This window comes from Juglans regia, chromosome 13 (assembly GCF_001411555.2).
Source record: "Juglans regia cultivar Chandler chromosome 13, Walnut 2.0, whole genome shotgun sequence".
Taxonomy (NCBI): domain Eukaryota; kingdom Viridiplantae; phylum Streptophyta; class Magnoliopsida; order Fagales; family Juglandaceae; genus Juglans; species Juglans regia.
The window spans coordinates 7,252,850-7,268,058 of record NC_049913.1 but is presented as its reverse complement, the minus strand read 5'-3'; the positions used below and the strand labels follow the sequence as shown (position 1 = coordinate 7,268,058).

Here is a 15,209-nt window from a genome sequence, read left to right as displayed (position 1 = left end):
ATTCTTTGTATCTTTGCTCTACTTTTTCTTTTAAAGCTTATTGGGAATGATTTTTTAGGACCAGCAAATCTAAGCAGGAGCCTCTGCTTTTCGTATCGAAATTGGTTCATCCCAACTATCTTCTTGAGAAAGTATGCTAAAGTATATTTACGTTACGTTAATTTGTAAATTTATTTTTTAATTTTTTTAATTAAAATATTTTTTTAATAATAAAGAACTCACGTAAAATATTCCAATAATAATCTTCTTTTTTTAATAAATAAGGGTATAATTTTTTCAAAACCTTTGATTTATCAAATTTTTAAGAAGATGAGAACCTGATTTTACCAGTTTTGATGGAAATTAAATTCTTAAATGATCTTATAAATGTAAAAAAAATAATTAAGACGTTCCACATGAATCAAAAGGTCATTAATTTGACAAGAAAGATGACTAATATATACATATAAGTAATGCTACATACAGTCGTAAAATGCATAAACGTCATACAGTCGTTTTGAAAAAAAGTTGAGTTTATTATTAAAAAATTAATTTATTTTCAAATAAGTCTCATATTTATTCACTTTTTTCAAAGTAATTGTACGATATTTGCACATTCACGATTATAAATATCATTTCTCTATACGTATTGACCGACTAATGTAAGTATTTACAATTATGAAAATCAATAATCTATTTATATTTATTGGTATGCTAGTCAAACATGCGTAATTTGCTAGATATATCTCTCATCTCTTTCGGCTGCAAGTAGGTTTATAAAAATTTGAAGCAAGACTTTTTATTCTTGTTATTCATTTTTATGACAGAGAATATAATATAAAAAAATAAATTCACGACCATAACAGAAAAATCTTTGACAATATGCATATTTCATGCATACGATTCAAAACATTTTTCATGACCAATTAAACCATTAACAAAACTATCATAAATTTTACAAAAAAGTGTTACCGTCGTAAAGAAATCACGAATAAATAAATTTATAAACTAACATAACTTTATATGATACATTATATTTACTTTATAATAAAAGTAATTTTATAATCTTTGTGACTAAAGAATTTCTCAACTTTGTATTTGGTCATCAATCAATTTTAACAACTCTCCTTGTGAACTTACTTGGTTTGGTTCATAAACTCATTTCAATTTATCATTATAATTTTTTTAAATTTTAATATAAAATATAATAAACAATTCAACTTTTTTAAATCTTAAAATAATAATAATATTAAAAAATAATATTATAACAATATTTATCTTCTCAACTTAACTCAATTTAACATCTAAATGTAATTTTTACAGAAATATAAGTTAACACTAATACTGGGTCAATTCTAAACTTACATGGAATTTCTAAGAAATATATTCTTTGACGTGTAGCCGGCGGTAGCCTAGCCTAGCCTAGCCTAGCCTTAATTATATATGAAAAATTATATTCATCACGATTCTCACACTACATATTATATATATATTTTATTTCACATATTATATATATAAATTTGTATCAAATATATAATGTATAGATTATAAATATAATAATTTAATTAATTTAAAAAAATAAAATTAATTTTTTTAAAAAATAAAATAAAAAAATAAAAACTATATGTATAATACGTGAATATGATGAATAGTAAAATTCGTTATACATACAAATCCATTTATCCCTAGAGCTACATTGACAAAGGGGTCTCAAATGTACCGTCCAAGCTGCATGGGGTCTGGCCATTGACAATATGTAGTCATTAATGCCTGACAACTCAGGTCAATTTGTAAGCATGCATGCACCCACTAAAGTTGGTGTTTCCCAATGTCCTCTGAGGACAACCCGTCAATTACGTTTTTGCCGTCCGTCCAAAGTGGAAAACATGCATGCTGAACCAGTCGCATTTCCATGATCACCCTCTCCCAACTATCCCAATGCCATAAAATAAAATATAAATTTTAAGTGAATGTCTTATATCATATATTTTTATTTAATTAATATATAATTTATTATTTTATTTAAATATTTAAATATATATATTTAAATAAAAATATAAAAATAATAAATCATATTTTGATTATTGGTTAAATAAAGGTATATAGAAAAATACAATTATAGATATGAGATCAAAATATTTATCCCTATCTATTTCCATACATTTTTAGAAAATTAAGTCATCGTTTGTTTTCGTATATGAGATAAAATGAGTAAGATAAAAATTGAAAGTTTAATAAAATATTGTTATAATATATTTTTTAATATTATTTTTATTTTAGAATTTAAAAAAATTGAATTATTTATTTTATTTTGTGTGAAAATTTGATAAAATTGTAATAATTAAATGAAATGAGATGAAAATTTTTATAAAAGTGAACCAGACCTTGAGCTGCTTTAAACCGCTAATACACGTCAAAAATCCACAACAAAGAAATACCAATTTCCCTGATAACAAGTCATCAATAATTATCAAGATAAATTATTATAGGGTATGCTATATATTTTTTTTTGAAAAAAAGTTGAGTTTTATACACAAATTGTGCACCTCCAATAGTTTGAGATAAAAATATATGAGTTATGGTATTATATATTACACTCTAATTATATTCTTATCATATTATATTGATATTTTACCATCTATCAATCATTGAATTATTTTTTAATGAAATATTGATAGAAAGCACCACATTAATATGACAATATAGGCAAAAAAAAAAAAAAACATATATCATTTCCAAAAATCTATACTTTGAATTACCACTTTGTATAGTATTACACTGATACAATGGGATGCTATTATAGTTTATAATGTTTCTCTTTTCCAATGTATATTATGTATCTATGCATTAATTTATATCTATGCATTAATTTATATACCATAACTTAATCTCATTCTTTTTTTTAATCAAATTTGTCTCATTTAGATAGTAAAAGTATTTAATCTCATCTCATCTCATCAATACAAATTTTTAAAATTTTCATATAAGATATAATAAACAATTTAACTTTTTCAAATCTCAAAACAATAATAATCTTAAAAAATAATATTTTATTCAACTTTCAACTATCATCTAAATTTATATCATGTCATTTCACTATCCAAACAACCTCTTGAAGTCAATTATCTTATTATGATTAATGTTAATATATTTTAGGTCAAGATTAATGCTAAATATAAGTTTTAAATAAACAAATTTCGTGTAAGTTTTTTATAAAAATGTAGTTCTATTAAAAAAAAATTATACATTTTTTCATGATGCAATCTATTTTTTTATAAAAATTCTACCCAAAACTTATATACTGAACTTGTACAAATGATTTTTCTTTAGGTCAATAATATTACAAAAAATCTTCACAACCTCCTAACACTCCACACTCCACATTATTTTTAATTATTATTATTTTTTTCTTTTATTAAATATTTATTATATGAATAATAAATAAAAAATTTAAAATAATTTAAAAAGAATAAACTCAAAAAAAAATATTAAAAAAATATTAAAAATTTAAAAAATTTAAAAAAGTGTGGAGTGTGGAGTGTGGTGGAGGTTGTGTAGCAATGCTCATAATATTAAGCCGGCGTTGTACTTGATGTGTCACGAGTAGCAAGACGGTCTATATTACGTTTATTTCTTTAAAAAATATATAAAAGGTGCCACGTGGCAAAAGAGGTTTCCCGAAACCTTCCTGAACTCTCAGTGCCGTGGTGCGTACTCTGGCATAGATGGGCTTCAAGCCCAACCCCACAGAAAAGACTCAGAGATTTATATATGTTCGCTTTTTTTGGGCCATTGAAATATTTGAATCAAAGCAACGTGCCGCTAGACTAACCATTGCGACCTTTCGTTATTATTTAGATCGGACGGCCATTGTTTACTAGCCGTTAAACTTCAAAAATAAAGAAGAAGAAGAAGAAGAAAGAAGAATTAATCGTACGTGGCAACAAGCTCCGCTTCTCAGTTCCGCTTTCCATCATTCCATGTCGTTTCCTTTTATTCTCAGGAATACTCACTCTTGCACACGTACACAACCCTCTACTGAGTTTTACTCTCTCTCTCTCTCTCTCTCTCTGAGAGATTTAAAGAGCTGAAAGACACAGGAAACTTCCTTCTTTAAGGTTGTTTGTTTATATTGTCAAAACCTTATGGTATTGTTTCTGTTGATCTTCTTGTTCTTGTTTTTCTTCTTCTTCTTCTTCTAGACCATGGGGTTTTCATGTTTTTCGAATTGGGGCATCTCATTCCATTGATTGCTTTAAGGGTGTGTGGAAATCGGGTTTGTTGTTCTCGTGGGTTAATCTTGAAGGTGATTAAAATGGGTGGATCAAAGGAGAACTATCCTTGTCCCATTAGGCCCTCAAGTTTTCAAGGTAAAGATCAAATGGTATTTCTACATTTCTTGTAATCTGGCTTGCTGCTTGGACCAATCAATTCTTTAAACAACAGTTATCTGTTTTAGTATGTTATTGGAATTCATATTTATAAGCTCTCATCTTTCTTTTTTTCCTTCCTAATTCAAAAGAAGGTCCAAGAATGGGGGATGCCAAGTTTGTGCAGGAAATGGGACACAATCATCGGCTGGTTCTAGGCGATATCGATCAGAATGTTGTTGGGGTTACCTTAAACCCTTTCGTGGTCAACGAGGCAGAATTCAAAGGGTATAAATCATATCAGATTAAATTTTTTTCCTGACAGTAAGCTTCATCTTAGTTAACCTTGCTACACTATCTTTCTAGTTGATCTCACTGCAATACGTTAGGGAAAGACGTAATGTGCAGTAAGATCTCATCTATTTTGGCAGAAAACCAATTACTTGGTCAAGCACACACTTCTATTGAATTTCCCTTTTACATTTGATTTAATAATAAAAATAATAACTCATCGTTAGCATTGAATTGTTTTCCTTGATGTTGTATAGGAAGCTTGCAGCACAAATGGTCCGGCAATGCCCTGGAGGACTTTGTGTATAATTCAAGAAGAATATGTTTAGTTTCCTTTTGTTTTTATTCTATTTAAACCAAACTGAATTGGTACTTATTAGAATGATTGTTCGGTCAGGAAGCTAAGAAACATACCTCGTTGGCTCCGAACCCTTGTAGCTTGGACGATACGTGCGAGGATGCAAGTGATGGTGGAGTTCCGATGTTTGTGAAGCACACTGAAGACATGCTGGATGAAATTGATCGAATGGTATGTGCTCCTGTAATTCTAACGCTTTCTCTGTTGAAATGGGTTTAGACATATATCTTTGGTTGGGCAGCATCACTAGATAACTTGCATTTGAATTTCCATTGGAAGAGATCGAAATGGAAGATGTGGAGGACCCAGTTATTGATGTCGATAGCAGCGATTTGAAAGATCCACTCGCAGTTGTTGAATACATAGATGACATAATGGCTTACTGCCGGAGAACTGAGGTAAGTTTTATCAGTTGAAACTCATATTTGTAGCGGGTAGCGCTCATTCAGATTATCTGTACCCGTTCAAGTTCAAATTGTGTAATCAACAATTAAATTCTGTTTGCACTGTTTACTACTATAAATGTGATCTTCATAGTAAAGGGTAGGTGGGTGTAGAGGAGGGATCCCCCACCCTGTGCCTCCTTGCAACAGGGGGTGACATCAATCTGCTCCTCTCGTCAGATTAGCTAAAACTCTTGAATCTATTTGAGGCTTCTTAACCATATTCTCATGTGAATCTTGATGTACAATTATCCTGTCTCTACAATGTGCATCTTTTATTAGGTTTAAGTTCTATTTATTGGTTGTAACCATGCCAATCACCCATGTTTATGAAGAAGTCTATCCTTGAGAGTTAACAACTTATGAAAAAGTTATTATCTGCTATGGGAATGTCATTAATCGGTTAACATCATCCATTGTGTAACATTATCTATATCTCATTCACTTAATAACGATCATGCAGTATTCTAGCTGTGTTTCTCCAAATTACATGACCCATCAATTCGACATCAATGAGAAAATGAGGGCTATCCTTATTGATTGGCTTATCGAGGTAAATTATTATGACCTTGATTTGTTTCTTTGAAACTAGTTATAGAGGATGCACTCGGTCATCATGTGGAAATACCACTATTTGTGTTTTTTTTCCCAATAGAAGACTTGAAAAGCCTTTTCATTGCCATTACTAAAGATTTAAATTCCCTGCATGTATGGGATTTGATATTTGTGTTCTTTGAAACTGCATGATATTAATTTCACCATATATTCTTTTGGAGATGAAATCATTTCCAGTGATAATGCCACTTTGAGATATCTAAGCGATGCTGAAAAGTTTTGTTATTTATTTTTTCTAGAAGTCCGAACCTTTGGACATGATAGATGAGATTGATTGCATTAACAGGTTCACTACAAATTTGAGCTTATGGATGAGACATTATTCCTCACTGTGAGCCTCATAGACAGATTTTTAGAGATCAAAAGAAGCTTCAATTGGTTGGACTGACAGCAATTTTATTAGCCTGTGTTAGATGGAGGGGCGCCCACGTGGGGCTGACCCCTCCTGTGGGCGCCCCTCCTGCAGTGTAACGCAATGGCTTTAAGCCATGCGTTATTTGCTTGTAACGCATGGTTTAAAAGTCATGCGTTACTGCTGTTTAAAAATACAATTGAAGGCTAGCCTTAAAGGCCAGCCTCAATTGTGTTTTGGCATTATCTGATATACAAAAAAACTCTGTCTCTTTTTGTTCTCTCTTGATAAATTATTTAGGCTGTAGATTTGTTAAGTGTTACTCTACTTTCATACTATGTAGTACACTTCGCCACTAAGAGGAAACGTTTGGGATTTATCAATCTGGAGAAACTTGTGGAGCAATTTTATAAGCTGAGTTTGAGGTACTTTTCAACTATGCTTTCTAACATTGGTATCAGAGCTTTTTTTTTTTTAATTTCTTCCAATTTATAACTTTTTCTCGCATATGCTTGAGATTTGTATGGTGTCTTTTTTATCCCCCCCTTTTTTTTTTATCTAGATTAAAAAAGAAAAATGGCCGCGCACCAGGAGGTGCTGTGCGCACCAAGGAGGTGTTGCGCGCACCACGGAGGTGCAGCTCGCACTAGCGAGGTGGTGCGGCAGCACCCAGCTGCCTGGATCGAATTTTTCCAGCGTCTGCGGTGCTGCGTGGTAGTCTTCAGCGGCGTCTCTGCTGCTGCTGTGGAACGGAAACAATAGCCGACTGGGGAAAGAAGATGACTAGGTCATCTTTTTTTTATGGGCCTGGGCCGTGAGGCCCATTAGTTTTTTTTAAAACCCAATAAAAATGGGCTGGGCTGGTTTGGCCTTCTGAAGTTTAAAAAAAAAAAAACTGTTTGAGCCTTTTCAAAGCCTAACCTTGTTTAAGCCCATTTTTTAACAGAAAATAAAAAGAAGGGGATGCAATTGGCATCCCTAGGACTTGAACCCAGGACCACTAGTCAAAGGCTGCGCGCACCACTGGGTTGTGACTTACCTTTGGTTTAAGTGGGATTTTTTAAATGTATTTATTATACATTTATTTCGTTTCTTTTAAAAAAAAGATTATTTTTGCATGATTAAATATATGCTTAGATATATTGTTATATTACACGTGATCTTTTATTTAATGTTTTAGATTAAATGTTATTACATGTAAATATATAGTTATATTCATGCTATTTTTTTTTATTATTCCATTATATTATTTTACATGTGATCTTTTATTTAATTTGTTATATTAAATGTGATTACATGTATATGTGAATTGAACATGTGGATATGTGATTCTTTTATCATCTATGACTGTTAGGTTTGAATGTTTATACATTAGTCTTTATTGATAAAATAGAAAAATTTCCACTAACTAGTCTTAGTTAGAATTGTCAGTGTAAATGATATACTGAAAAAAAAAATTGCAATGACCCCAGTAAGAACTATAAATGCACTGTGTAGCCAAAAGACCACAATAACCCCAGTAAGAACTGTAAATGCACTGATGGAACAAAAAAATAGACTGTAATGGTCTTATATGAACCATCTTTGTAGACTGGCCCAACAGGTTACTATGGTTGGAGTAGCTGTCCTTGTAGACTGGCCCAAAAGATTACTGCAATTTTAATAGGTTATGACTTTACATGTGACTAGGACTAGATGACTACTTAAGATAGTGGGAGTATGGTTGAGATTTATGATTAATTCTCCCATATTTATTTTCTGAATTTGCGTGGGAATTAGGTTAGAAATTTAATAATTGGATATTGTGGCACAAGAGATGATTCTTAAGCCTAGCGATTTTTCGATCTTGCGACATGTCTAAATTATTTTTTTTCTAGCTTGGATAGACGAGACAGATTTCTTAGGTGTGTTTGTAATATCCATTCTTTGCGTATTGTAGTGAAATGACATCCAAGAGTATAGTTACCGATTTAAACAAATGGGAGAAATTGGATGGAAAAAACTACGACATTTGGCATCGCAAGATCCAATATGTGAGCAAGAGGTCTTGGAGGCCTTATCTCACTCCAGCCCAAGAAAGGAACCTCGGAACAACACAAGATAGATCAACTAGCCTATACTCAATGGGCTAAGAAAAGTCGGTGCGCACACATAATAATAATGTTAAGCAGCATGCACAATGATCTAATGTGTGAGTTCGAGATCTATGACACTGCCCAAAGCATGGGTTAACTGTGAGGTTTGACTCCTATAAGATGCGCTCTGACCACACGATGAAGCCATGATCAGCGAACTTAAGTCGGTAGGAAACAACCTGACTGATGAATAGCAAGTCCAGGCAATGATAAGATCGCTGCCGAATTCTTAGGAGAATATGAGCCAGAACCTGATGCATAACGAGAATATCAAAGACTTTGATGATGTCTTGCGTCACTTGGAATTGGAGGCTGAGCGCCTATAGGCTGCCAAGCCCAATCACACGGCCTATGTGGCTGATTCTAGTTTGCGTAAGGCATCAAGGCCTAAGCGCAAGAAGTCCAAGAATGGGGTAACTGCTTGACAAATTAAGAAGGTGTCAGGAACTTCTCAGCGCAGTAAGAGAGGCAAGCGCGGGAAGAACAAGTCAAAATTAGAGTGCTTCAACTGTGGAAAGAATGACCACTGAGCCGAAGAAGGTACACTCTGACTTTTCTCGCATTGTTTTTGTAACTAGCCATGTGATGGATGTTCACTTCTATCATGTGTGGACTGTTGATTCAGGAGCGACCGAACACAGCGCGAGACAGAGTCAGATTTGTGGAGTATCGCCGGATTCCAGCTGGGAGCCGTGAAATCAAGGTGGGGAATGGAGCTAGCGTGGAGGTACTAAGACTTGGCACCTATAAGCTGGACTTGCGGGGTAGCCGCACTCTTTTCCTCCACAATGTGCTATACGCTTCCGAGATCCGACGAAACTTACTTTCTGTAGTCACTCTATTAAGACTTGGTTTTCGAATTGTATTTAAAAACAATTATGTTTCCTTTTATTTAGGTCATGTGTTTTATGGCAATGCTTTTCTTCAAGACGGTTTTATGATTTTGAATTTGGATTATTCAAATATAAATGAGTCTATTACTTTTCTTTCTACATCTGATAATTTGGAATCATATAAATAGCATGCTAGGCTTGGCCATACAGGGCAAGATAGAATGACTATGTTAGCTAGAGAAGACCTAATAGACAATCTCGCTAAGGTCATCTTGCCCACATGTGAACATTGTCTAATGGAAAAAATTAAGAGAAAACCGTTTGGAAAAGCCACTAGGGCATCTTTTCCACTGCAATTAGTCCACTCAGACATCTGTGGTCCAATGAGTGTGAGGGCAAGACACGGAGGTGTCTACTTCATCACATTTATAGATTATTTTTTATGTTACGGTCATGTCTACTTAATCTCTCATAAGTCTGAGAATTGGAATGCTTTAGGTGATATCTAAGAATGGTTGAGAATTAATATCTCTCTAAGAACTGACCGAGGACGAGAATATCTCTCTTAGCAATTTAAAAGGCTCTGCGATGAAAAAGGAATCAAAAGACAGTTGAAGATGTCGAGTATGCCACAGCAAAATGGCGTGGCGGAAAGGAGAAATCGAACACTGCTTGAGATGGTTAGGTCAATGATGGCGCAAGCAAACCTACCAATTTCTTTTTGGAGGGATGAACTTTTAACTGCTGCCTACATTCTTAACCGAGTGCCTTCCAAATCAGTAACTTCCACCCCATATGAACTATGGACCGGCGAGAAATCCAATTTGAGTAACTTGCGGCCATGGGGATCAACGAGTTTTGTTCACGATCTTTCTCATAAGTATGGGAAGTTAGGCCTTAGAGGGAAGAAGTGTATCTTTATAAGGTACTCAGAACACTCTAAAGAATATATATTAATAGGTGAACAATATGATGGAAGTGTGACTGAGATTGAGTCACGAGATGTGGATTTCATTGAATATGAGTTTCCAAGTAGAGGTGAGGTTGATAGGAGTTTAGAAATTTATGAGATTGTGGAACAAGAAGAAAGTGCTCCAAGGAATTTAGTTGAGTTTAGAATTTTATGAGATTGTGGAATAAGAGGAAAGTGCTCAAAGGAATTTAGTTGAAAATGAGGAAGAAATTCTTCAAGCTCATATAAATTATTTGAATCCAAGTAGGAGCACATCACTTGTCAATCAATCACAACAACCTCAGCCACGTAGAAGCATACATGAAAGTATTCCCCATCGTCGTTTTGAGATTAAAGGGGAAGCTTTTATGGTAGCTCCGCATGATGATGACGAGCCTAGGACAATTTATGAGGCTCTCTCATCTTCTACTAAAGATGAGTGGATGAAAGCTCTTAATGATGAGATTAAGTCTATGAAGACTAACCAGGTCTGAGATTTGGTTGATCTATCAATAGGGCGTAAGACTATTGGGAACAAATGGGTGAACTTAAGGTCAAACGCAAGTCGGATGGATCAATAGATAAGTACAAAGCTCGCTTAATGGCGAAAGGATATACCTAACATGAAGGTACAGACTATGAGGAGACTTTTTCACCAATAGTGAGGTTTGCCTCAATTCGCTTGATTCTAGCTATAGTAGCAAACATGGATTTGGCACTCTACCAGATGAATGTTAAGACAGCATTTCTCAATAGAGAACTAGATGAGGAGATCTATATGGATCAACTAACGGGTTTTGTGGTCAAATGTCAAGAGCGCAAAGTGTGCAAGATCAAACGATCTATATATGGCAAAGTGTGCAACCTCAGATTCCATCGAGCCATTCTCTCGAATGGATTTACGATGATCATAGATGATCATTGTGTCTATGTCAAAAGGTCTAAAAAGAGTTTCATTATGTTGTCATTATATGTTGACGACATACTACTAGCTGAAAATGATAAAGGGTTGATAGTTGCCACAAAAGAGTGATTATCCTTCAATTTTGAGATAAAGGATATGAGTGAGGCAGAATACATTCTAGGAGTTAAAATCTACAGAGATCGTTCAAAGAGACTTTTGTGTTTGTCCCAACAGACTTACATAAAGAAAGTCCTTGAACGCTTTCTAATGAATGGATGTAAACCCATTGACATCCCTGTTGCAAGAAGCGAGAACTTGTCTAAAGTGATGTGTCCTAAGACTCCAAAAGAAAATGAAAAGATGACCCATGTCTCTTATGCTAATGCTGTGGGTAGTTTAATGTACGCAATGATGTGTACTCAGCCTGACATATGCTATGCAGTTGGCTTATTATATTCCAATCTAACCACGGACTAGATCACTGGAAAGTGGTCAAAAGGATTATGCGATATCTCAAAGGAACTGCGGACTATGTGTTGTGCTATCAGGGTTCAGATTTGCAGTTAAGAGGTTACAATGATGCCGATTGGGGCAGCGACCTAGATGAACCACTGGGTATGTCTTTCTGCTCAACCAAGGTACCATTACATGGAGCAGTAAGAAACAACTCTGTATAGCTTTATCCACCATGGATGTGGAATACATAGCTTGTTCTGCAGCAGTTCAAGAAGTTGTTTGGTTACGAAGGTTCCTCAAGCATTTAGACATTGGCACGGATACATCAGATCCGGTGACGATATTCTGCGATAGCATGGTAGCTCTGGCATATGCTAAGGACTTAAAGTATCATGGAAGAACCAAACACATAGATATCAGATATCACTACATCAGAGACATGATAGCGCAAAAGGAAGTAGTTCTGAAACATCTTTCTATCGAGTCGCATGGTTGCTGATCCCTTAACGAAGCCTATAGCAAGAGATGTCTTCGAGGCTCCTGTTAGGAATCTAGGACTGCGTAGATTATAAATGTAATTTGTGTTTCAAATGACATAAAGATGTAAAATTTCCTTTGGGATATTAATACAATATGATTCAGTTCTTGTCTTTATCGTGTTTTTAATACACACACAAGATATATCAATAGGCTTAGATCGGCTCATTCACACGAGCGATCGCCTCTAGCACTTAAGTAGCGAGTAGAGATGAGACATTGTGTCCCTAGGTACTTGTTCAAAGGGATAAGTTGATTGACATAAAGTTATGTCGCCTTAGTGGGAGCTAAGATGAGGTCCATTGATAGGACTATGCATGGGTTACCCCACCATCCATGTAGCTTGTAGTAAGCCAAATGCGAGTTCCTCTTTGACGCCTTGGAAGCGTGCAAATAGAGGAATTCGAGTTAGACGCTTAAGGAGCGGCTAGACTAAGATCTGTACGGTGTTGATACAAACATATGCTCTTTAAGAAAGAGAAATCCACCGTAGCATGTGTTTCATACTATATGTGCTTATACAACCATATGAGTAAGTGAGTAAAATATTTCCCTCTTTCTCACTATGTGAGTCTCATTTTTTAAATGTCTTTTACTTTTGACTATGTCACGAGATGAAGACTGTGATGTCTGCTATTTTGGCATGCCGTCTATGACCATGATTGATATGGTCTAAAGAGGCATTGTTGGGAAAGCGGTTCGACCAAAATTGAGTGATATAAGTGTAAATGGAAGACTATTCGATATCGTATCTTTGATAGTATTTGCTGACGTCAAATAATGACGCTACATCTTGGTAGCGGCTAAAGGTTTTGAACACATTGAAATGATTTGGAGGTAGTCAAGCATTGTTCTGAGTTTTTTTTAAACTCAAGAGGGTTCGAAAATGCTTGATCTTGATGCGATCAAATGACTCTAGGACATGACCAGACACTTTAGGGATGTTACTATGCTGGTCTTCTCTGTGAGAGATTTGGTGTATGTACTCCCTCCTTTCTACATATGTGCTTAGTGGTCGCATGACCTATTTATTTTTATGAACAAGATTGAGAACATTAGAGAGATGCTGACCTGTGGTTTAAAAATACAATTGAAGGTTGTCCTTTAAGGCCAGCTGTGTATATAGTCCTCCTATATTGTGTTTTGGCATTATCTGATATACAAAAAAACTCTCTTTTTTTGTTCTCTCTTGATAAAATATTTAGGTTGTAGATTTGTTAAGTGTTACTCTAGTTTCATACTACATAGTACACTTCGCCACTAAGAGGAAACGCTTGGGATTTATCAATCTGGAGAAAATTGTGGAGCAATTTTATAAGCTGAGTTAGAGGTACTTTTCCATTATGCTTTCTAACAGCCTGCAAGTATGAAGAAGTTTATGTCCCTCTTGTGGAGGATCTTGTTCTGTTATCAAATAAGGCATATATAAGGAAAGAAGTTATTGATATGGTAAACATCATATATCCCTCAATGGTTCTCACTACTACTTTCCTCCCTCACTGTTAAAAACTAACAGTGTTTAATGATTTCCCTTGCCCATATGAAAGATTAATGGTGAATAAATTACAATTCAATTTGTCGGTGCCCACCCCATATGTGTTCATGAGGAGATTCCTTAAGGCAGCCTAATCCAATAAAAAGGTCAATCATTGGATGTCAATGAATCATATGGATTTGAATTAGTTTTTTTGTTGTTGTTAAAATGAAGTTGAAAAGTATATTCCATTCATGAAATTGAATCAGCTGGAGCTCCTATCCTTCTTCATCATTGAATTATGCCTCATGGAATATGAAATGCTCAAGTTTCCACCATCTTTGCTAGCTGCTGCAGCAATTTACACTGCTCAATGTAGTCTTTACCACTCCTTTAAGCAATGGAGTAGAACTAGCGAGTGGTATACTAGATACTCACAAGATCAGCTTCTGTGAGTTGTTTATATACTTTGTTTTTTTTTTCCCGAACTTTCTTCGAGTTTGAACACATTGTCATCGAACTAACTATAATTTATTTACTAAAACAATCAATGATGTTCACTTTCAAAATGTGCCAACAGAGAATGCTCAAAACTGATGATTACTTTCCATCAGAAGGCTGGAATTGGGAAACTCACTAGAGTGCATAGGAAGTACAGCACATGGAAGTTCAGCCATGTGGCAAAAACTGAACCGACACGCTTTCTCCTAGATCTTTGACACAGCTGAAGAGATTGACAAAAAGCTTGTAAGGTTGAGCTTTCATGTGTGTGTAGCAACCGAGAGCAACAGAAGTTGCCCATAGGAAGTCAGCCATGTTGGGTTTCTTTTGTCTTGATAATTTTGTTTTCAAAATGGTTTTATTGATGCTGGAAAAATTACACAACATGACGAAAGGAGAGAGAAATAGTTATTCCCGGCCCACTGGGTGGACTTGAGCCGTGATCGATGTTGTTTGGTGCCCCCAACAGTGTTCCGGTGAGGCTGTTCAGTGTCAATACGTACGTCTATGGCGGTAAGAGTAAAGGACATACAAATTTACGTAATTCGGCATGTTGCCTACATCCACGGGCATTTGGGGAGGAAAAAGCCACTATAATATAATTGTTTACAATCTTTTTTTTTATAAGTATACTTGTTTACAATCTCTCATGGCCTTTCATTTCTCACTGTACAAAGAAAGCTGGAATTCTTCCTATTGGAGACGATGTCTTCCTCGAGAGGTTGCTGAAGAAGATCCCATTTGGTCATCCGGTCCTTGCTTTTATCTCATTCTCTATTGCGCGTGCCTTCCTACCTTGATGTGATCGATCCCTTTGCATGTCTGTTAGCGGAGGTAAGGCCCTTGGTGTGTCTGAGCATCCATTCTTTTCCCAACTCTTTCTTGACACCTTTCTTTTACTCTTCTAACTCATGGTCCTCTCTTGTCTCCCACTCCCCTCCTCTCCATTTTGTCCTCTAGTGTGGTTTGGTGGGCTATTCCTAACCTTCAGCAGGCCCGGTATTTTATC

The 15,209-nt window shown here is 34.9% G+C and overlaps 1 pseudogene; it reads left to right on the top strand.

Moving 5' to 3' along the window:
- Positions 1-3,976: 3,976 nt before the first annotated feature.
- LOC109012147 lies at positions 3,977-14,418 on the top strand (annotated as a pseudogene).
- Positions 14,419-15,209: the final 791 nt, after the last annotated feature.